This window comes from Convolutriloba macropyga, chromosome 9 (genome assembly GCF_964194025.1).
Source record: "Convolutriloba macropyga chromosome 9, txConMacr16.3, whole genome shotgun sequence".
Classification (NCBI taxonomy): Eukaryota; Metazoa; Xenacoelomorpha; order Acoela; family Convolutidae; genus Convolutriloba; species Convolutriloba macropyga.
In genome coordinates, this window is record NC_134476.1 from 40,138,127 (window position 1) to 40,163,439 (window position 25,313).

The following is a 25,313-nucleotide window of genomic DNA, read 5'->3' on the forward strand; positions in this document are numbered from 1 at the left end:
GACGAAAAAAAATGAAAATGACTTGTCTTGACTTCAAGACCAAAAAAAATTAAAATTAGTTGTCTTGAGTTCAAGACCAAAAAAAATGAAAGAGTTGTTTTGATGGCAAGACCATTAAAAATAAGTGAAAAGTCTTGAGATCAAGACTGAAAATATTGAGAAACTTTAGAAGAAAAAATGGTTTCTATTAAACAGCAGGCAGTAAGACCCCACAAATTGGTGAATATGTGTACTATATGCCAGAGTTGTGGAAGGAGATTTCCCCTGGAGTGTACCGAGTGGAATCTTGTCTGTCACGGACTCGGAAGGTGTCTACACTAGAACTTCTGGCACCCGCCAATATTTGGTCCCGAGCTCTGCAGACTGAAGTGGAACTGCAAAACCAGTGCGCGCAGTTAGAGAAATTGAAGAATACAATCTCTTTACTCCAAAAGGATCTTGTCGAGCTTCGACACAAACTAGACAAACATTGCGATAAAGCCAAAGAGGCAACAAGAGAAGCATTGGGAAAACTGAGCGCCAAGTGTGAGGCGCTAAGAGATAACCTAAAAAGAGAAAACTATAACCAGTACTTGGCGAGTGAGTGCCGAAGGAAAGACACTACAATTGATAGACAAAAGCACTCTTTGAAGAACGAGAAAGCCAAAACGAAGGCCACAGAAAAATGTTTATTCGAGATTCGGAATAAAAATGCATTGAATCGGCCTGCGACATTGTACGAGATTTTGTTGGCAAAAAATTTCTGCTTCAAAGATTAAGATCAAAAAACACTACCACCAAATGAGCTTGTTGAGGCACCCTGATGCTGGTGGAGATGAGGAGTTTTTCAAGACCATTAATCGAGAATACCAAATACTGATGAACGATGGGGCGCGAGAAGCGTACAACAATTTCGGGCTGGACGAGGCAGAGAAAGTCATGAATGACGAAAACTGATACCTAAACTTTTTATATGAAAAGTACAAACTTTTTGTATTTTAAAACGTTCATGTATCAAGAGCTGTAAAAATTGTTTGATTTTATGTGAGTGAGTGGCACACTCTATGCTTATTGAGAGGGGGGCAGTGTGAGTGTCACACGTATGTAAAAAAAGGTGTACTAAAAACCTTGGGTTTCAAGGTCAAAGATTTAGTTTAAATTTTAATTTATTACTGGATTAATGACTGACACAATCTTGATAGGTGTCGACAGATTGAAATTGACAAAGCTCGGGCTTCGAGCAATACTAACAATTGTGACATATCAGTATTTACTTGGTGAATTTACCACGGTGATAGAACCGATATTGGGTACGGGCAAAACTGAGGATAAAACATCATTCATTGAATAAGAAACCTACCTTCAGAGTCAATCACTCAATTAGATCTTCATTTATTTGAAACCATTCTCTTCTGCTTTTATCTACTTATTAATTAAACTTCAATCCTTGTATTTTAAACAAGTACGACGCTCAATTACAAAAGATAATACATATTGCGCACGGGCGGCTGCTATATTTGGATGCAAAACTTTGCATCCAAACGAAAATCAAAAGGCGGTGTCGATTTTGGCAATGATCATGAGGTATAATTGGCCAAAGACTATATTGCGAACAAAACTTTGCTAGTTCAAGTCTGTTAATCTCCCGAGAATAACTTTTGGTTCGGCATGTTGGTGGGCAAGCAAAAACACTTCTAGGTTACAGAAAGTAAGTTACCAAGTGGATATGCAACAGCTATTCTACCGGTTACAAAGTGAGTCATTCACTTGGACCTCCTTCCTCTTCCAATTTTACACAAGTTTACACAAGTACTGGATCTGCTATTGCTATCAGAAATCACAACCCAAGTTTTATTGGTTCTGAATTGGGTGAAGCTTGCGCAAGAAAAGAAAACTCGAGAAGACAAGCACCAGTTTGCCACATACCCCCAGTTTGCTCGTTCTAGCTTTTGCAGAACCAGTGGGGCTAAAGAAGGCTCTCCTGGAATACTTCATTTGTCTTTTTCTGGCCACGTACAACGAGTCCACCGTGTAATTGGTGGATCCTGTACAGCTGTCTCAACTGCAAGGACTGACAAACATCAATATGATGCGTAGACGATCGCGGGGAGGAGTCTATAGACGAAATCCTCAACAATAACTTGCAAAGGCGATTAGTGCATGTACATGGTAGGCGGGAACATTTCTCACCTCAATAGTAGCCACGTGAAATTTGCCCTTTACTGGACCTACGGCATGTACTCCTTTGGCTTGAACAGAGGGGTTCTGCAAAAACTTGAAAGGTTCCACAGAAAAATGGTGAAATGGAACACGGAGACGTTGTGACCTATGAGAGGCAACTTTACATTCTCAACATACTCCCTCTTCCACCGTTATTACAAATATCCGATTTGCTGCTTCTTTCGTCCCGCAGTGTAACCTCCAACATTCCGACGCATAATGTTCAAAGAAATCGACGGATCCAAAACATATTCGACCCAGAGATCAGCCGGACACAAATCATGTGTCTTTTGAATGTCGCCTGATTAATCGGTTAGATCCCATATAAAGTTAACCGAAAAGACCGGACTCAAGTCCGGAATCATAGATGCCATGTGGAGATTCTAGGACAGAATATTCAACGAAACTGACAAATGAACCTAGCAGATTGATTGTTACTGCCACTTGTGCAGAGACAGCTGGGCAATTATCTAGACTGATGACGGATAAAACCCCTCAGCACCTTCTGTAAAAACTACTACAACAACAATAGCAGTCGATTTTGTTTCAGTTGTTTTAGTCTATGCTTTCATTTTTTTAGGAGTAGTGTCAAACAATCAAGCATATAGGGCTGGAAATATATAGGGCTCGACGCTAATTTCAAGCAATGTATTGGTTTCAACACCACCAAGTCATCCTGTTTAGACTTAGTCCTAGCCAATGATGAAGGTTTGATAACTTCAATTAATAGATTTAGAGACGATTTAGAAGACTACTGTGACCATTTTCCGATACAAATCGAAATAACTAGTGGATCAAAAGAAACAAGAAGTGTACTATAGCTATTGCAATTGTGATTTCGATTACCTAAATGAGCTCATTGCAAACAATCCCTTTGACCCCTACTGTTACAGCAGCATAGATAAAACCACAGATTTGTGGTACGAATGGATCTTTCATCTGATAGAAAAAACTACGCCTAGAAGAACTCGACGGAGACAAGAGCTTCCGCCTTGTGTATCATATGAAACATCGCACAAATTAAACAAACTCAGGACACTAAGACGTAAATCGGAACGCTGCGTGAATTTCTCTCCTTACCTAGCCACCCAATTAATAGAACTAGAAAAGCATTGTGCTAACTTGCAAGAAAGAGACCGACAAGAATACGAAGAAGAACTAATTTCGAGAAGAAACAGATCTAGAATATTCAAATATTTGATAAGTTTCCAAAAAGAGAAATTACAACCAAAAATTGTACATCTTGACTGGAATTCCGTTGCACAAAACAGCAAAGAAAAAGCAGAATTGTTCAACACGTATTTCTCGTCAGTAGTTACTGATGAACGCTATGAACAGATTGATGCTCCACCTCATCTCGAAGCTGCTGGACAGAAAATAAACTTCACCGAGAAGGAGATTACCAAAGAACTGGAAATGCTGGTTGTCACAAAAAGTAGAGGCGCAGATGGCATTCCCCCAATTCTGCTTAAGAAAACTGCAAATACTGTTTCCAAATCGATTAAATGTTTGTTCAACAACATTGGTTTTGATGAAGAAGTTAGCAAGGATGAATATACCACGAAGTCTCTTTTACTTATTAAAGATTATCTGACTGGCAGAACACAAAGCGTAAATGTAGACGGCTACCAATCTGAGAAACGTCTGGTCTCTTGCGGAGTTCCCCAAGGCTCTGTACTGGGACCTATCCTTTTCCTGATCTACATTAACGACCTGCCAAATGTAGTCTTTTCGTCTCTGGCACTCTTGTTTGCAGATGATTTAAAACTAATCCATTGTTCCAAAAATGACAGTCTAGACAAGCTGCAAGTTGACCTAAACAATCTCCACAATTGGAGTGTCCAAAACTGCCTCCTTTTCAAGTACAAAAAGTGCTCTTTTAAACAATTTGTTTTCGGGAGTCGTGTCGAGGAGGTTGTACTCTCTCTAGAAAATAATTTGATCCAAGAGAAGAGGGTCGTTAAAGATCTTGGGCTAACTATAGTCGACACCCTAAATTGGATAGAAAATGTGCGGAATCGAATAGCGAAAGCAATGAAGGCGTTTTATCTCATTCGAAGGAACACAAGCTGCCAAATTTCTATGAAAACTAAGGTTCACTTATATAGAGCTATTATAAGCCCGACATTAATGTTTGCATCTGAATGGTGGGAGCTAAAGCGAAACGAGTATCAAATTGTAGAGCGGTTTAATAAAAAGGTTTTGAAATGGATGACAAACAGAAATTGTTACAAAGAAGCTATTGTTCAAAGCAATATACTGCCACCACTCTACTTTAAAGTCCTAAAAGATCTTCTACTTTTTAGCAGCATAGTGTCAGGAAAGTACGATGTCGACTTGCGCAACTATTATGTTATTCAATGGGCCGGAAGAAGATCTAGGGTTATACTGCCAGAGATTCGATACGAAGCTCAGAGACTCAATTTTTGGTATAGAACTGGATTTCGGGTGAACATCCTCCAAAGGAAAATTAACTTCTTTGACAACATTAATTTGAAAGGAAGACTTCTAGAATTGATGTGGACATTTTTCAATGAAAACTGGGCTGAGAATACTTTCTGTAGTTGGATCTTTTTGTGCCTGTGCCAGAACTGTCGTGCAAATTCTATGTTATAAATCCGGGACTTATACTCCCCGTGAAATTGTCACAAAGCCATAACAATAATAAAAAATCTGCATTCCATGACCTCTTATATGGTGCCCATTCTTAGTCTTACTTAAAATGAAAAGAGAATCGGTCCTGTATCTTGGCCATAAAAGTTCGGAGGCATCTCTATAATTTACAGTTGTGAAACCTCAGTATAGTTGCAAAATCTTTCTTGGTATCGATCCAAATCATCAAAACAGAATGGGATGCTTCTTGTCTACGTACCACCTTAATTAAATACCGGGAATCGGTAAGAGGAATCAAACGCAATTCTGCAAGTGTCAGACTTCTTCGTGTAGCGTCTTGGATACATTTTTGTGAGTGATAGCAGGAGTAAAATCCCTCGAGTGTGCTGAGAGTTAGTTTTCATAATTCCGCATTATAGTAATCCGTCCTTCTTTTATCCCAAATCGTTCCGCTGGGTGGGAGGGGGAGCTATGCCTCCGCTTAGCTATATTTACAATGCTGCAAGCCAAGATTTTGCTTGGTTATATAGTTGCTAGTTAGGCTTAATGTAACTGAAATCGGCTATTTAGACTCACTCTCTGTTGCTCTTTCCCATTGTCACACATGTTTGTCTTAACTAGGCCCAAATGCACTTTCCTTTTCCCTTTTCTACCTTTCCAGTGCCGTGCTCTCTAGCCTCCCCTTGGCTGGTGCTGTCTATTTTGGGCATAAATCTCTACATTTGTGCCCACATTTCCGCGATCTTTACCCGTTAGATTGCAAATTACGTTGGCAGTGGTAGTGGTAGGTAACAAGGGGAGACAGGGGGAGGGGAGGGAGGTGTTGAGCGAGAGGGGCTACAGCTAATAGAAGTAGTAATATACACAACTCTCTTTCATGTGGTGTCTTATTATACTACTTTAGTAGCTAGCCACGCTTGTGTGCTTTTGCTGCCTGGTGAATAAAATCTCAGCCATGTTTATCTATATCCGTTAACAGGCACTTACCCACACGCGCATTTACATTGCTTTTTGTTTATTGCCTCTGATCAAAGTTGGACGCTCCAATAGTGTTATACTGCGCAGCTTATACTCTCAATTGTTCAAACCAACTTCAAAATTTCAGGTGCTTGGTTCACGATTTCCACATAGGCACTTCTGAAGATGGATGGTTAAAAATTATTGTTGTTTCCAGGTAAGAATTTTGTTCCTCCTTTTTGTCCGTTAATTTTTAAGTATCACAGTTATAAGTATTCTATAGAAGAGTGTTATTATTAATATTTCTTGTTAGCACCATTTAACATTTCAATTATACTTTTGGACTGAGGAATAGGCAATACTTTTTTGAAAATTGGAATGCGACCAATAAAACGAGGCTGTTTCTTGACTGCAGTAGCTTTTCAGTTGAGGTATAGTAAATCTTTAAATATAATTAATTTAAGAAGTAAGTGTGGAGAACCTAAGACACCCAAATTTTTGACTATTAATTTTTAAGAAATACGGCCTCATTAACTGTATTTTCTCAGTTTAGTTTTTCTTCAAGACGTTCACCATTTTGTCAAGAAAATGTTGAGCATTTTGTAAATGCTTCTAACTGTGTAAGTGGCTTTAATCGCTACTACGTTATTTAGGTCGTAGCTGACTAGCTTAATTGTAATTAATAAAAAAACTATGCACGATAATCGGTTTCATTGTCAAATTAGTCATTATGACCTCATGGCATAGTCACGTCCATTTGGATAAGCGTAATTTATATAGGTTAAAAGCTAGCGGGAATGTTTGTCTGGATCCTCTCATAGACCGTTTTTTTAATGAGTTCTCTCCTTTCATTGCCTGTGATCAATTGCTCTCAAACGAAATTTGTAGCAATTATATTAGTCCTGTCGGTCTTTTTTTTGCGTTTTTTCGCTTGACCGATTTTTTGTCTGACGCTTTTGACTTTTCGTCCTCAAAACCGGGATAAACAGGTAGCGCCCAGCAGGCATTAAGTGCTCTTAGAGCCTTTTGAGCTCTGTTTCAGCTCAAACTGTTTTGGAGACTTATACTTATGGTGTGAAGGGTGGTTCTTAGAGGTTGACCCCCCACTGTTGACCCCCCTCTATTGCGCCACCCCCCTCCCCACCGCGCTATCCCCCCCCACTGTTGCCCCACCCCCTCCTCATCAGCCCCCCCCCCCCCCCCCCCCCGGTGCACCTCCTCCCCCAACCGTAGCTACGTTCGAACAAACCTTCGCTAAAAACACTCAATTTTATACTAATTTTCACAATATTTTTTCAAGCTTTTTGAAAATTATTTTGAGTTCTTTCAGCCCTAGGTGTCAAAGAACCTCCTCTAGGGTTTTATATTAGTTTATTGCATAGTTTCTAGTGGTAGTGGAATGGTTTAAACATTTTAACGTCAGGAATTTTAGCATTTTTTGTTTGACAAAACGTTCAAATTTTTTCAATTTTTTTGACAGTTTTCATTATTCACGTCTTTCCAGACGAGGGGGCCAGAATGCATTCTTAAGGGTTTGGTATTAAGTTACTGAAAAAAATTTTATTTGCCATGGAATAGCGTTCAATTTTTTAATATGACAAATTTTAGCGAATTTTTTTTATAAAACTTGAATTTTAAAAAAAAAATTTTCGGTTTTTTTAGGTTTCTTCAGCCTCAAGAGCCGAGGAACCTCCTCTAGGGTTTGACAATAGGTTTATGTATAATTTCTAATTGTATTGGAATGTTTTTCAATTGGAAGATTTCAACACCACGAATTTTAGCTTTTTTTTTTACTAAGCTTCCAATTTTCAATTATTTTGACACTTATTGTCATCACTTTTTTCAGCCTAACAGAAAATCTCCGTAAGTGTTTGACAATTAGTTACTGGACAATGTTTGTGGCCATGGTTTAGTTCTCAACTTTTATTATACAAATTTTTGCAGTTTTTTTTTGTAACTTGCAAATTTTTTGGAATTTTTGTCATTTTTTTGGTTTCTGCAGCCTCAAGAGCCACATAATCTCCTTTAAGGTTTGATTATAGGTTAATGCATGGCTTCTAGGTGTAATGGAATGTTTTTCAAGATTTTAATATCACTAATTTATAAAAAAAATTGCAATTTTTGCAAAATTTTTCAAATATTTTCAAGTTTTTGAATCTGCTTGAATTTATCATTTTTTTTCGGGTACCAGGGTCCTAGGGACCTCATTCAAGGTTTGATAAAAAGCTGTCGCAAAGTTTCCAGAAATAATGGAATGGTAACCATTATTTTAATGATTCCAGCTTTAGCAATTTTTTGATAAATTTTTTTTTTCAAATTTTCGGAAAATTATCATGTTCTAAATTTATGGATCTTTGAGAACTTTTCATAGCTTGAAATAGGGATACTGGATAGTCTATTGTGACAATGAAATTGTTCTGAAGATGTTAATATCACGAATTTTAGCAAGATTTTGTTAAAATTTGCAATGGTTTTTAAAATTTTGTCCTTTTCTGAGTTTAACGATCATTACTGGCCAGCGAAGCTTTTCAAGTCTTGCAGATAGGTTAGTTGACATAACTTTAGAGACAAAAAATAGTTTTGAACATATCACTGCGAAATCTGGAAGCTTGCGTTTTTATCTTTTTGATAATTTATTAATTTATGAGCTGTTTAGAAATTTTTTTAATTGATTATTTATTAATCTTCAGTTTACGGCGAGCTCTCTTATTCATTTTCATTCTTCTGTGGTCTGAAAAGAAATCAATTGTCTCTTGAAATCAATGAGTTCGATTTTATTTAATTGTTTAATATCGTTGTTTCTAATGGCTGAACTCCAAAATAAAATTGTTCTAAAAATAAAAATTAAAATAAAGATCCACTCAATGCCATATAGTTGTCAAGTGTCCCTTATTTACTTGCCAACGAGTTCTTCAAAGTACTTGAAAATCTATCACTGTTTAATTGCTCTAAAACAAAATTGGTAGCAATTATATTAGTCTTGTTGGTCTTTTTATGCGATTTTTAGCTTGACAGTTTTCTCGTCTGACTTTTCGTCCTCAAAAACTTGTTAAAAAAGTATTGCCCAGCGGGAATTAAGTGCTCTTAGAGCTTTTCAGTTCATTAGTCTCAAAGTATGCGATTCACAGAAACTGTTTTGAAGACTTATACTTATGGTGTGAAGGGCGGTTCTTATAGTTTAACCTCCACCCCATACAACGCCCCGATGAACCCCCCTCCTCAGCTGCGCTCACTTCACGCCCCTTCAATTAAGCTAAAGCTAGCCTCAATAAACCTTAGCTAGCTACTGACGAAGCCAACTGCTCGCCTGTCGTTTGAAAGCGATTCGCCCGACGTTAGTCTGTTTTTTTTTTCATCAATTTGACTGAATTTGGAAGCAGGAAGTGAAAGGCGTGAAAAAATTTGGAGTGGTTTGAGGTTGAACAAAACCGGATAGTGTAGCGAAAAGAGGGTGCTTTTTGGTTCCTGCTGCTTTATTCGAGAAAGCGAGAATTTGGTGTGAAAACATTTTCTGTAAGCGAGCGAAATCCACTCACGTGCGAATTTTTCAAGCAGTAATGGTTCGTAGTATTAATGTCGGGTAGTAGCTTCAAATAGACCTTTTGACAATTATAAGATTGTTTGCAAAGTCTTGTCATATTTTTTTAACATTAATCTGAATTTTATGCATATTTTAAAGTTTTTCCGACATTTTGTCGTTTTTAACCTACTTAAGCAATTTTTTGCGCACTTCTCTTTAATTTTTGTCATTGAAGATTCCATAAACGCCGACTGCTCAAAGAAATTATGAAGTTTCAATTCAATGCAGTTTTGATTGTATAGAACGTTGTTTTTCTTGTTGAACGAGAATTTTGAAACTCTTTGTCCATTAACTTCTTCGGTTTTTCAATTTTTCTTTAAATTTAAAATGTTTGTGAGCATTTTATGGGCTTCCTTTTGTTGTGCACACATGTGATTGATCTCAATTTGACCAAAGAAACGTCTTGGTGTGCTTTTCTAATATTAGGAAATAATTGATTTTTATAAGTTTAGTTGGTTTGGGGCTAAATACTTCATTAATTGACCTGATTTGCTTTTTCTGTGTTTTTAAGAATTCCTGTGGCTACGCTTTAGTTTTGTTGCTTGAAAAGGACTATTGATTGAGCATCTGTTTTGATTTGTATTTTTGTTTGATGGTATTTAAATCAGGAAATGAAATTCGCGAAAGCAGTGTTTACGTCAAATTGCAGGAGACATCTGAGCAGAGAAGAGAGATTGCTTTTCTTTTCATGTTGCTTTTTTGCGAGTTAGCTCAATAAATGAGAGTGGAAAAATTATTCGCTACGCAAGCGATTTCTGTTATCACGTGCGGTTTTTTCAAAGCAATTTTTGATTTTGGTGTTTCTCAATTCAAATTTATAAGCCAATCGAAATAAACTTGAAAGAATTTTTGACCTTCTGAAGGAGATATTATACCTCTATGCTCATTTTTCAGGTATTTGTTTAAATCATTTGGCTTGTTTTAAGTTTCTTTAAGGACTTGTTTTAATCTTCAATTTATTTATAGCTTTTGAAGAGCTTTGTGGATCAAATTAGTATTTTTAGCACTTCTGGTTAGCTTTCAATTTCATCGATGGAAGTTATTTTCTGGAAGATTGACTTTTTCTTTGAAGAAAGTTTGGGTAAATTTCGGCATTTTTCCCGATGGATCGAAGATTGTTAGAAGATATTTTCTTTGAAGAAAGTTTGGTTAAATTTCGGCAATTTTCTCGATATTAGTCTGTTTTATAAGTTCTTTTGTCTACTCTTCTGATTTAATGCTTCTCGTTGTGGTTTGTTTTGTTCTTTTTTCAATTAAGAGAGATGCTTTAGATGTGGCTTCTAAGAAGTGAACTAACTATTAGATCTTGCAGAAAATTTAACAGTTTTCTCTGATTAATTAATGGGAAGTTGCATTTTAGCATTTTGTAGAAAAAACTGTTAGACTATTTTACTGAGATTATTTACTATCTTGTAATCGGTTTGCTCATTATGAACCATTTATGTTATTTTCTCTGTCAATTGGTTTGATTTCGTCGCTAAACTGTTTTATAATGCCTGGCTAATAGATTTTTTAGAGTCCCAACTTTTCATCGGATTTTATCAGGTGCTTTATCAGAAGTTGACAGTAATTTCTTTCATGTTACTTTTCCTGCTAGCGTTTCAAAATTTTTTGTTTGTTAAAGTATGAGGTTCATGAGGTCAGTGAGGATGGTGAATTGATTTTGCAGATCTTTCGGATCTAGTTTTTCCGATAAAAGAGCGATCAAGAATACCGAAAGTTCAAGGAGTGAATGAAGATTGAAAAAATTGTTTCGGTGAAGAGTTTCGAAGAGTGGAGGAGAAAAGAAAGAGAGTGGAAAGTGGTTATTTCGCTCATACTTTCTTTTAAAAAATGTAGGCGTGAAAAAAATTGAAAGAAAGGTTTTTGCTCTTTCGTGAGCAATAAAATAGGCGTTAAGAACTTTTGCTGCTCACTTGTGGTTTCTTCTAGCTAGTATTTTAGTCTTTGGGTTTTTAATTTCTAAAAGGTGATTGTAGACCGAATCTAAAAAACATCTGGGCCCTTTTAAATCTCATAATTAAACAGAGTTAAACGATTATTTTAAGGTATTATTTGCCTAAATTTATGCGAGCAATTTGATGGTCTCGATTACTTTAAACAGCGGTTTATTTGAGTACGTATCTGATGTGGAAACGAAATTGAATTTTCCTGAAACTTCTACTTTTAAACCCTTATTTACTTTTCCAATTTTTCGTTTTGGACTTCGCTTTTTTATATTTGCATTCTCTGATTCAATGTTTTCTGCTGGTTTATGATCATTTGAAAGGCTAATCTGCTCAGCGAGAACAAAATCAAATTGTCCTGAATTTTTCGGGCTATTTTTGATAAGTGAGGAGGCAAAAAATCGGATGTTCAGCGAGTTAATACTCTTTGAAAGTTTTTTTTCACTGAAAAACTTCGAACAGTGGAGAAGAGAGTGGTTAATTGGTGCATTCCTTCTTTTGGAACAAAGCGAAATGAAAATATGAAAAATTTTTGATGCTGGTTTTGTTAAGTGTTTTCTAGCTGTTTTTGTTAATTGATGAGACTTTTACGCTAATTTGAATGTTTTTTTTTTAACTTTTTCAGGTTTTATGGCTATTACTGGCGCACAACTGTTTTATTGCGTTTACGTGAAACTGAGTTTAAGCCTAGTTTTCGTAGGCTGTTTCCATTACCAATTAAATCCATAATTCTTTTATGTTTCTGTTCGATTTTCAGTTTTTCTTTTTATTTCAAATTAGATATGTTTTTGTGCTTGTCCAAGTTTATTCGAATTATTATTTAAAAAAAATTAAGATAGTTATTAAGCTTTTTTTTCAGATATTTAAAAAATTACCTCTATTGCTTGAAAGAATATTTTCTGTTTTTGTTTGTACTTGTACAAATTGAGGTAGCAAATGAGTTTTATTAACTGTCACGCCCCTATTGCGCGCCTCATAGTTACGTGGTGATTTTCCCTTAAATATCCAAATAATGTGCTTTTATTCAGTACATATTCAGATAGTTCTCAAAGCCATAACTAGCAAGTATCTCCATCTAGGCCTCTAACCTCTGTTTGTTTATTAAAATCAACTAAAGATTGACAGATTACTGATAAACAAATTACGTTCCCTAGAGCCTCAATGTTTACCTTTTAAGTTCCGTGAAGATGAATTAAAATAATTGGTAAATAAAGTCATGAGAAGTTATGTACTTGGTGAAGTGATTATGCTCAGAAAGTAGAAGTAAATATTTGCGAAGGACCATTGTGAACTTCAAACTTGAGATACAGCTCTGTGGTAATCTACGAAGACCAGAACACTGGTAAACCAGCTTGATAATCAGTTAACAGCAAAGCTTGAAAAATACTTTTGAAATCTCTTACTCTTTTCTTGAAAATTTTTATTTGAATTTGGATAAAATAATTAAAGATTGAACTGGAAAACTTTGTCCAAATACTAATTTGTTTCAGATTTCCATAGAGCTAAAAATATAGCCGTAAAAAGATTAAAGTACAAGGCAACTAGTGGATATATCACGCATTTGAACCGCTCAATTAAAGGCTATTACTAGCTATTTGTATTTAAATTATGTCAGTTAAAATCGCACTATGAAACAACCATAATAAGTTCTTGTACAATGGCAATAATTCTAGATAATTGCACCGATTATTCCCCTACAAAAGATTGAGATAATAACTTCAACACTTAGTGCGTAACATTAACTTTTGAGTTAATTTATTTTTAGCTAAGTTTTCTTGTTTCTTCAATGAAGGTTGTTAGTTTCTCTTCTTTGGCGCTTTCTGAAATATAAAATGGTTTTTAACGGCTATTGTGATGAAGTGGCATGTCTATGAGTGGTTTCTGGATTTCATCCGGATATGTTTCCTCTATCCATAATCTTTATCGGAATTTAATTAAAACTGTATAAAAAGTCTATACTGCGTGTGAAAATTAAATGTTTGGTCAATTAAGTGTTTTGACGTAACGAATTGATTGATGACCAGAGAGCAGATTGATCGATTTTTTTATCAGACCGTGTTTTTATGGGAGAGCAAGAAAAGTAGGCGTCAAAAAATGTCAACTTTTTTGGTCACATGGGGCTTTTTCGGAGAATTGTAGTTTTAAATTAAGTGCAATTTTTTGTGGTTGAGAATTTTTGACCATCCGAAACAGATACTAGACTTATAGATGCAATCTTGAGCTTTTGTGATTTTTTTGGTGTTTGACTCTTTTGTATTCTTAATCAAGTTTATACCGTGTCGTATTATTTTTTGGGTTGCATATATTTTCAATATTGGCTTTGATGACCTTTGGATGCGGTTGATATCAATTTAAGTTTGTTTGGGTGTTAGAAAATTGGCGAAACTCTGTCAATTTTTTTGAGGGTTTTTTTCGAAGATTTGATGGGCCAGATTCCCATAACAAATGAAACAAATCCACTGTTTATCCTAAAGTTTATATATTTTAAGTGTTTTCCAAAACGTTTGTGTGTAGTGTTGGTGATCAGTGACTATAGCCCAAAACAAAAACTGTTTCTTAACGTGAGTTGAAAAGATTTATTGAAACTGTGCAGTTCCTAGAAAATGCGTTAAATAAGTTTGCAGAATTTTAAATTTGATTCTATAATTTCTTTGATTTTGCTCGGTTTTCTTCTTTTCGGAGATGTATCGTTTTTTGAGTTTTTCACTCTTACAGTGGACATTCGTTGAAAATAAAACAATCATTTTTGACAATTGGTTATAAACAATAGTTTTGGAGTATAAGCTTGTCAAAAACTGTCAAGAAAAAGTTATCACGTCTGCGGACTTGACTTAGCCGGTCAAAAGTTTGCGTAATTTATTGTTCCTTCCAATTTTTGAGAGCTCTAATTTTTGCCGTTTGCTTAGATTTTTGTGATGTCCCTTAAAATTTCGTTCATTATAAACCTTTTTGAACATGTTATATTTATATAGAACTTTCTTAATGTAAACAAACAAGCCTCACCTCAATTGTTTGCTAATATTACTCTAACTGTTGGAACTAATAATTGTACCACACGGAGCTATTGTTATTCTACAAATCAGTAACAGATTACTAATTGAGTAAATCGTTTTTGAACTTACTAGTTTGAAAATAAGTTGTCAGCCCATCATCCGTTGAATCGACCGCTCCAAGCTAAAATCTAAAGAGAACAATTACAGTGCATGCACATACAAAATCAATCGAGTTAAAATATTGTTAAAATATCATGCAATAACATTCAATAAACGTGCGAAGAAACCTTCTGAAACCACCGCACACCACATGGTGACAGAAAGGACGACAACAACAGCAACAACAGCTCCTGGATCAACTTCTGGACAGCAGCTCCTGAAAAAGAAGATCACGGCAGCATCTGGAATTCTAATCAGCGCCTAGAGGAACTACCCTACTGCCTAACCAACAAGCAAGAAAACGAAAGGCACAGCATTCACAGTTCAGTTCCGAGAAGCAGTTCTCCAAGGGTTCGTTAAAAGCACATTGTTTCTGCTGTAAATTTTAAATGTTTTAAATTTGATGAAACGCTCAATTACTTTAGATTGCTATCAATTATTTGAAATCATTTTAAAATGTAGTCATTTATGACTGGGGCGAGAAAACTGATAGATTGATTTGAGATCTTAAATTATCCTATAACATCATTATCTCATAAAATCATCAAATTGATCTAGAAAAGAGCAGAAAATCGAGTGCAGCTTCGAGAAAAGTCTTTGAGTCTTTGGAACTTAAAAAAAATACATTGTTCAGTTTGAGATAAAGTAACCTAGAGACAAAGAGTTCAGAGCTTAAAATCAAAGTAGAATTTAGATATGGCGCATCCTAATATAACACTTAAACCATTCGGAGGCAGTGAAAAAGAAAATTTTAAAGAATTTGAGCGACTACTAAGAGGAGTCATAGCTGTGACAGGAATTCCGAATGCTCAGCAAGCAAACTTTCTAGCTGTCCACATTAATAATGATGCGCTTAGATTTTTTGATACCTCATTAGATGATGCAACTAGAGCAGACTTTGAAGTTAGTCTTACAACGCTGAGAAACCATTTTTGTAATCCTAATCTACAGGAACTTCATAAAATAAAACTCGAAAGCGTCAGATTTGATCCAAAAAACGATTCGCCAGAAAATTTCCTAGTAGTATTAAGGGGAATGGCAATTCAAGCATATCCAGACCCAGTAGCAGCTCCAGTACCTCCAGCAGACCCTGCACTGCCGGCTGCAGATGAAGCCGCAAGGATAGCAGCTGCAAATGCAGCGAACGCCCAAAATTTACTATTTGCTCAGACTGAAAGAGCAAATTACATTAAGCGTTACTTCACAAAAAGTATGCCAGGATGGTTGAGAGCGAAATTGCTTGAACAACCTGAAAACAGTACAGTCGACGACTTGTGTCTGGTAGCGCGTAAACAGTTAACAATACAGAACCTTTGCAAAACAGATGACTACGCTGAAGGTGCGTTCAGTGAAATGAGTCAAACAGTAACTGAAAATTTGGTAGATGCTCTTACAAAGTTAACGCAGACACAACTCACAATGGAGAATAAAATTAACGAGCTGTCCAAACAATTTGTTGAACGAACGCAACAGAACAGCCAGCAGTCAACTTCAACCCAAAATAATAACTATCGAGGAAATAGTAGAGGTCGAGGTTGGCGTGGAAGAGGTAACTTTCGCGGTAATAACAGTTATCGAGGTAGAAACAATTACCGAGGCTATAGCAGAGGTCGTGAGAACCCAAATTTTGCATACCAAAATTTCCCACAGAATACGCAAAGCGTTCCAGCAGCAGTTGTCCAGCAACCTCAAACACAAGACCAAGTAACAGTCCAAGTGTCATCACCTGTACCTCAAGATCATTTTGAGACTACTCAGTATGCAAACGTCTTCTGTTATAAGTGCGGTTACCCAAATCATTTGGCTAACCAATGCGCATTAGGTAATAGAGGAAGAGGTAGAGGTGGAAGTTTTCCATTTCAGAGAGCCCCCAAAAAACTAAATAAGCCACAAGTTCCACAAAAGTCCAATCTGCATGAAGCTCAATATAAAAATCAAAAATCACTGCATGTAAATAACTTTGAAACAGATAGCGATCAGACTTCTGAACAATCGGAAGAATCTGAAGCTAGCACAGATTCAGAAAATGAATTCTGTGCAGCAATACCCTTAGAAGGTGACTTTTTGTCCTATGTTCATCTAAATTTTGATAAAAAAGTAAAAAGAAAAGCATTAGTTGATACAGGTGCTTGTGCTAACGCAATTCCACAGATACTCTTGGATGAGTTACAAAAATTGAACGCTAAAATTGAGTTTAGAGAGCCAGCGTTTAGAAATGTTAAATTAGCATCAGGAAAACCAGTACCAGTTACACAATCTATCAGAATAAAATTTTATATCGCAAATCATGAGTTCACAGACGATTTTATGGTTTTGCCAACCATGAATTCAGTCATAATTGGCAATCCATTCTTCAAGAAAAATTCTATTTGGATTTGCCCGTCTAACAATTTGCTTAAACTACCAGACATGACTGTTCAGTTAAATGAAATTCGACCAAAAAATCAAAAACCAATGATGCTGAAAAAACTGAAGAAAATTCCACTTTTTCTGAGCAAAAAACATGTAATTCCTCCATATTCACATCAAATATTAGAATGTTCACTCAGTGAAAACTCCGAAAGTTTTAAGGAATGTAGTGGAGTAGTACTTCCTAACCAAGAGTTTGAGAATTCAGCAGAAGTAGCCATGACTTCATCCTTGAGCACGATTGATGAAAAGGGTAAAGTTTTGGTTTCAGCAGTGAATATAACAGACCATTACATTCATGTCAAAGCAAATACTCATGTAGCTTATTTTGAAATTTTGAGCGAGGCCCAAGCGAGTCGCCTGATCAACATCTTTCCGCAATTAATCGCCTTAGCGAAAATGCGAGACCCAAACGATCTCGAAAATGGCATTAATCAGCTTGTACAAATGGAATGTAAAAAGGATGGTCAAAAACCATTACCTGAATATGAAAAGTTTTGGTTTCCGACCCCGGAAACTTGTCAATATCCTGAGTCATTGCCACCACTTCAACGTGACATCTACGAGCAGATCAAACAGTTCAAAAATCTTGAGAAAATTGACCCCAAAATTGATAAATGTCATCGGCAAACATTCCTACAAAAGTTCAAATGGGACAATTCAATATTGACAGATAGTCAAAGGTCAGAAGTTGAGGAACTCTTGGTGGAATTTTCTGACATATTTGCCAAACATAGATTTGATGTGGGTTATAATACCGAATTAAAGATTAAACTAACACCTGAACACGATCTTCCTGTTTGTGTTCAAAGTCCAATAACACCAATACATTTGCGAGATGAGTTGATTGTTGAATTAGCCTTAATGCACTATTACAATTTGATCACTACACTTCCACATTCCAAATATAGCAGCCCCGTGTTTGCACAGCGCAAATCATCCGGACGTTTGAGAATATTGATTGACCTAAGGCGTATCAATCATCTGCTAAGGAATGACTATATAAATAGTAACTTTCCAATCTCAAACATGAGTGATGCCTCAAATCATTTTGCCGGAAAGAAATTTCTAAACAAACTTGATTGTTCTCAAGCGTACCATTGTGTACAAATGGCTGATGATCTTTCGATCCAGTTGTTGGCATTTAATTTTGCATCACGCACCTATGATTATAAATGCCTAGCGCAAGGATTGAGTAAGTCCGTGACAGGATTTAGTTCCTTTATAAGGCACTATTTAGACCAATGCTTAGCTGCTAATATTTGCACACAGTATATGGACGATATTGGAAGTGGCGTAGAAACCTTTGAAGAGTTAATTCCAAATCTGCGACAGATTTTTGAATGTGTTAGAAAATCAGGACTTAAACTCTCCCCAGGCAAATGTGAATTTGGTGTCCAAAAAATAACGTTTTTGGGAAAAGTCATTACTCCAGCAGGCATTCAGCCAGAGCGCGAAAGAATAAAAAAATTCTTGAACAAACTGACGATGCCAAGAACCGTTAAACAAGTGAAGCGACTTGTTGGATTTTTACAGTTTTGGAGAGACTTTATTCCCAACTCGAGCGAAAAACTCTTACCTTTTTATAAGCTTTTGAGAAAAAATGTTGAACACTATATCACAGAAGAACAAGAAAAAGCGTTAGAAATTTTGAAGGAAGACCTGCAAAAAGCAACTGATTTAACTCTTAGATTAGCAAAACCAGGACTTCAGTATGTTTTACTTTGTGATGCCAGTTACTACGGCGCAGGCTTTGTTCTGATGATAGAAGATTATGTCAAAGATCAGAAAAACAAAGAAAGGAAAACTTATGCACCAGTAGCATTCGGCACAAAGCTTTTCAACGAGGCCCAACTGAAGTATTCAATTTATTACAAAGAATTTCTCGGACTATACTGCGCTCTAGAACACTTTTCACACTTTATTTGGGGTACAGAAAAACCTGTGATTGTCTTAACCGATAATAAGAGTCTAACATCATTTTTTCAGTCAAAAGCAATACCACCTTCGCTGTGGAATTTCTTAGACCGTCTACTTTCATTTAATCTCGTAATTGCACACATTCCAGGCAAAGCAAACTATGCTGCAGATTTTTTGTCACGTGTTCAGACGGATCCTGATCAAGTAATTGAACTGAAATTATCAGACCGCATCCCAGTTCAAGAAATTGAGGTCGAAACTGTAGCAAAAACGCCTGATGTTGCATTAAGTTCATTGGAAAATTTTGACAGTTTATTCAGTTCCAAAGTTCAGAACCAAATAAACGAGAGTATAATAGATCAACTTAAACAAACAGGTTTAACGGAAAACATTTTAGCTCAAATAAGAGAACAAACAAATAAATCAAGTGATGATGACATCTCAGGCTATGTCAGGTTAATCTACAACACAAGTGAAACAAATGCTATACTCATGCACGATTACAGAGATTACCTGAGCGATCTTTCAGAAAAACTTGAGCCACTAAATTTAGCAGCTGAACAAGCTAAAGATGAGGTCATTAAACGCGTACTCAAGTGGAAACGCGAAAACAAAATTGAAGACCTAACCTATGCATCATCTCAATTAAAAAAATATAGTAAACAATTTTACCGGCTAGTTGTTGTAGATGAAACATTGTTTAGACAATTTTTTGATCATACTGGAAAAGTCGATCGTTTACAGTACTGCTTACCAAGGCATTTGTGGAAGGAAGTTCTGTATCGCTTACATAATTCAAGAGTAGCAGGCCATGTTGGCATTGTGAGAACAGTAAAAGAATTTAGGCAGAGATTATACTTTCCAGGCTTCACAGAATACCTAATTCAGATGATTAAAAACTGTCTTACATGTATTCAACAAAAAGCGATAGCAAACAAGGCCCTGAGAGCATTTTTACAGCCAGTTTCCTCTTTGCAATCATTCCCAGGCGATATGATGCAAATAGATATTGTAGGACCATTCCAATCATCTACATATAAGTATGTTCTCACAGGAATTGATGTGTTTTCTAAGTACTTATTTGCAGTTCCCTTGACATGCGTCAATGCACAAAAGCTTGCACAAGCGCTGACATCAAAATTTTTTGAGCATTCATACATTCCACATACACTCGTCACTGACTTAGGAACCAACTTGGTTGCCGAACTTATGCATGAACTCGCTAAGCTGCTAGAGATTAGGATCAGGCATGCAACACTAAAACACGCACAAAGTGTAGGAGTAGTAGAGAGAGCACATAGCGCTTTGAAAAGAATTTTAAAACTGAACACGAACGAACAGTGGTCCAATTGGCACTTATATGTGCCTCTCGCTACTTACATTCACAACACGTCATACTACTCGTCAATTGGATGTTCTCCAACGGCAATATTTCATGGAAGAGAGCCACTAAAACCACTTGACGTAAGGTTCAACAACAAGTCTATTAGAAAACTTGACCCGACGTCTGACTTTGTGATAGAGATGCAAGATGCAATGCAACAGAAGTTTGCTGAAACAAAGTCAAAGCTAATTCATGCTTACCATCAGTATCGAAACTATTACGACACAAAAGCTGAAGCAAAACCGTTAGAATTACATTCATTTTGTCTCCTTCTCAACCCAAAATTGATGAATCAAAGTGATTTTGGAAGTAAGTCTATGCACGTTTGGTTACCACTTTACAGAGTAGAGAGAGTTTTAACAAATTCAAACTACATTATTCGAAAAGTAGGAACCAATTTCACTCAGAGCATACACAGAATAAGACTGAGGTCGTACGAACCGCACGAACCTCCAGAGGATTTGCCAAACGTTGACCCAGAACGATTTCTTCCAGATCCTGTTTTAGGAAAGTATAGACAAGAACCTGAATTATTTGATGAAGAGATCCCAAAACTCCTGGAGCACACGTTTATGACGGATGTACCAGAACAGCAAGAGCAAGAAGAACAGCAAAATTTATCAGTTACAACGTCATTTAGCTACGATATACCTCCTGCTCCAGCTGTACCAGTAGCACCACCAGCAATAGTGCCACTTCAGGAACCGGCACCTCTTGTACTCAATCCAGAACCTCCAGACCCAGTTCAGGAACAATTTTTTCCCGAGCCAATCGACCTACATGACCAACCAGAAATCCCAGACGTTGATGTTCACGGTTTTGGAAATAACAATGAAGAAATGATAGTCTTCAACGATGCAGAAGCAGACAATCAGGTGCCTATTCCACCAGTTAATCAAGAGGATAATAACCCTTTCGCTGATTTCCCTGAACCATTTCAAGAGCCAATGACTCCAAGGAGAGGGACTAGAGAAAACCCTAGAGTAAATCAACCAATGCCCGAAATTCAAAGAAATCAACAAAGAGGTAGTGATTCGGAAACTCCAGAAACTCCGTTACCCCCTTCTAGACTACAAAAACGTGTAAGATTTCCTCCAGATGCCGATACGCAACCACAATCAGTAGTTAGACCGAAAAGAAAGGGCTATACTTCGATTGAAGTACCAATGGTTGATGGCAGATTCGTGCTTCCTCACGCAGCTTTTACTCGACAAGAAAAACACGATGCAATCACAACATCAAGTAGAGATTCAACTCGCCGATTAGCATATCAGCAAGGACCATCAAGAGCAACAAAACATGATATTAAGCGAAGTGAAGAAAAAAAGAAAGGAAGTGAGTTGCCAACTACGAGCACTTCAGTCCAAGAAAGAGAGACTAGATTTACAAAATTGCCAAAGGAACCATCCCCTTTGTTACAATTAGTACCAGGCTCAAAGCGCAGAGCAAGACTAAACAAAGTAAAGGCAGAAAAAAACAAATCAGGTGACATGAAATCAATGTTTGAACCTAATTTCAATTTGCTCTATACTACAAGTGACATTGAAAAGTCAAAAAATTCAATAGTACAAGCAGTTTCAATGGATTCACCTCTTGAAAATCTTGAAAAATTGAACATCGTAGTACCACCGAGCACTGTACTAGCAGAAACCTTGACCGAAGGCTCGCTTATTTCAGTTCACGACAAAAAAGAGCAGAGATTTGTTTACAACTTGGTTTCAAAAAAATCTAAACTCGACAGACCGTCATATTCATGTCTCAAGACTTGCTTAACAGAGCTCAAAAAACAAGTTTTAGACCAAAATATTGAGTCACTAGCTTTCCCCCAACTAGAATGTTCACCAGAGGGATTAGAATGGCCGCAAGTCTGTAAGCTTTTTGTTGAGACATTCAAAAACTCTAAAATAAACATCTATTTACATGTCCAAAAACATTGAATAACACAACTAAACTCTAGTTACCTGCGAGGAGTTAGTTGAACCATCCTACTGTTTTTCCCTACCGGTGTATTATTCATTATAACGTCAGTGTCCCTAGTTTGACAACGAAAACAAAAACAAGAGTACTTTATGTGCAATTCAAGTTTGCAAGCAAAAAAAACCTTTGAAGAAATAATAACAGAAAAGGTTTTTCAGTCCTCCCTGATGCATTTTACTCTTGTTGCTTCTGACAAACTAATAAATAGCCTAAATTATGTTTCTACTCAAACTTAGAAGAAAAAATAGTTAATTTTTTGCAAATTTCTCAAAAATCACGATTTTTGACCAAATTTTTCTATGTGAAAAAATGATTTTTAGACCCTAAAAGGGGGGGTTGGCACGCTCACAGTAACAATACCAATCGATTTAGAGCACTCTCGTTCAGTGGTTTTGACCTTTTTTTTTCGAAGTGCTGGCGTACGGCGGAAACCCGTTTTCTGCAAAAATTTAGGCAAAAATCTTTCACAAATTCTTTCTAACACTCTTTTCTGGCCTTGCAGACTCATCATTGATAGGCAAAAACGTTTATAGCAACAATACATTATCAATTTAATTCACAATACATAGATAAAGACGAAAAAATGAGATTCAACCCTGAGATCGTGACCTGAATATGCAGTTTGTGAGATATTTCATGAGTTTTAAATGAGTTCTAGTCCTTACTGAGTCTTAGTTTCTTTTCGCAACGAGGACCAATTTCCCCGTTAACGAAAGAAGCGTCGAATTCCGCTTCATTGCTGACAAAAAAATCGTTTTTAACTCTTGAAATCGTACAAAAAAAATAATAAAAAAATTTTTTGTACCTAAGAGACGGTATTTCAGTAAGGGGATTACAATGATACCCCGAATTTCCATTCACAGTCTGGTGTTCCATGTAAAGAAGCAGGGCTGAACCTCGGTTCTGCGAAGTTTCAGAGCAGTAATACCGAACCCAGCAACACTCTGACTCATTTTCATAACGGAAATAAACGCAAATGTCAATTTGCAGCAGATAAGCTAGTCCCAGATACTAAAAGAACAGAGGCATTGCGTGAATAGGAGCATTGAAAATCACTAGACGAGAAAAAGTAGTATAGATGTTTTACCCAGTGATCTCCGACAGCGTCAGAAGAATTTCTGTTCTTGACAATTTCGAAGATAGACGGCACATAGCTCAGTTGCTCTTTACAAAGCGAAAAGAAAGCAGGTTCCAACATTTTGTTGCCGCAAGCAACACGCAGACGCTGACAGGTGGATTTTTTTCCTTTTCCGACTAGAAAACAACCGTCAAAAATAAGATCGCAATTCAGGACAGATAATCTAAATATTGAATGAAATTCCAATTGATCAATTAACCTGATTTTTTGCCTGTAAGCAGGTAATAAACACTAGAGAACAAGCATTGTCCGTATTGTTGAGAAACTGATTTGGGAGTGCCAGGAGTCCCAAGTAAGCATAAATCAGTTACACTTTCGCTCAAAGGTTCTTTCGGACAACTGATTTTAAGCATTTCGCAAAGATGTTTCTGCACGACGAACTTAATGCTCTGAACAAAAAATCGATCGTTCACATGCTTCGTTGCAAAACAATGAGGACAAGAGCGAAGAAACCTGTCAAAAAAAATTGTAAATAGTTTAGCCTCATTAGAGCCGCAAATTTTCAACGATCATATATAAAACTACTTACTCCTCTACAACACGATTAATTCCACCCAAGAATTTTGGCATTCCAAAACCCGCTTTTGTTAACGCAGTTACAAGAGCACTAGCTTTCCGAATATGTTTGCCGCTTTTGCTATAGTGCGCTTTAGACATGAACTCATCTACATCTTCGAGTGATGGGACTATTCCTTTTGAGCAATGAGTTAGAGACTCATTCTTCAGAGCAAACTTTTGAAAGCGTTTTCTGTAGAGCTCTTTCCTCACAATCTTTAAATTCTGAATACAGAGGAAAATCGTCGTTTTTAATAAAATACACGATAGCTGAGAATAGAACTCTTTCCTTATTGAGCTGAAAAACAGACCGCAAATTAATTAAAGCAAACATAATAAACTAAGGAATACAGACACCTTATTCCTATTTGACGCAGCAGGCAACACGCCCGCTGAATTCCGCATTTATCCTTATTAGACATAGCGCAGCAGGCAACACGCCCGCTGAATTCCGCATTTATCCTTATTTGACGCAAAAGATACCACGTCCGCAACAACATTTCTTAGTTAGAATCTAGTTAAGGCACAGAATTAATTAACTAGATTCGTGTAAGAAGAATTAATTTAACACAACAACTTTCAATTAACAAATTTTCCCATTTAAATAAAGTTAAATCCAAATCACGTTCTCAATTACAACAAGTTAAAGTAAACCGCTGAACAGTAAGAGACCACTAGCCCAGCTAAAAGTACAAAAGTTTGGTCAATTAATCAATGTCTAAACTAAGTCAACTACAAGTCAATTAGCACAGTGCTTTAAACATCCACTAATTCAAAATCTTCAGGTACTGGCGCATCTATTTCGCCTTCCAAATAGTGCCTGAGTTTATAAAGGGTGTACCAAAAGCAGAACACTGTCCACTGGCAGCAACAAATTGCCGTCATGGCAAGAAAAACAATTGCAACCCAGTTAACTCCATTGTTATCTGGTGTTGGACAAACAGAGGGAGATGTTGAACTCCAAATTTGAATTCCCTCAAGCAGAACGTAGCTGCCATTTGCACAGCAAAAGATAGTGTGCTCCCGCCATTTAACGTCAGTACAGGTCATGACAGCAGATACAAGTGTGATAGCAAGAACAAATTTGAACATTTTTCAACTGAAATCAATTTTAAAATCAATTCTCATTTCACAAAACGGTTCACCTCATTCAGTTAAACAACTATGAACTCAATCACTCTACTCACAAAAAGACAGGAAGTTAAATTTTATCTGAAATAGGAAAGATTGAAGTTAATTGTGCAAACTACAAAATTAGGTGTTTAGATGAGGCTTGTTGTCTTATTCATCCTACTCACAACCATCCACCTATCATACTCGGAAGACTACCATCAGGAATTTGATGATGTTCTTCGCAAGGGAATCATGTTCAATGAAGAATCTAGAATTCTACTTGCCGAAAAGTTTATCACAGTCCAGTTTCTAGTTCCTTTTCCGAAGTACAACTTTAGTATAAAAACAGAGCTCACTGAATTACTTAAGA

General features: G+C 36.6%; 1 protein-coding gene across 1 annotated transcript in view; it reads left to right on the top strand.

The window, feature by feature from the left end:
* Positions 1-5,677: 5,677 nt before the first annotated feature.
* Positions 5,678-25,313, top strand: part of LOC142345777 (uncharacterized) — a 118,809-nt gene continuing 99,173 nt past the window's right edge. The window contains exon 1 of the mRNA XM_075398103.1: positions 5,678-5,986. The gene's annotated coding sequence lies outside the window, so the exon portion shown is untranslated. The remainder of the gene's footprint in view (positions 5,987-25,313) is intronic.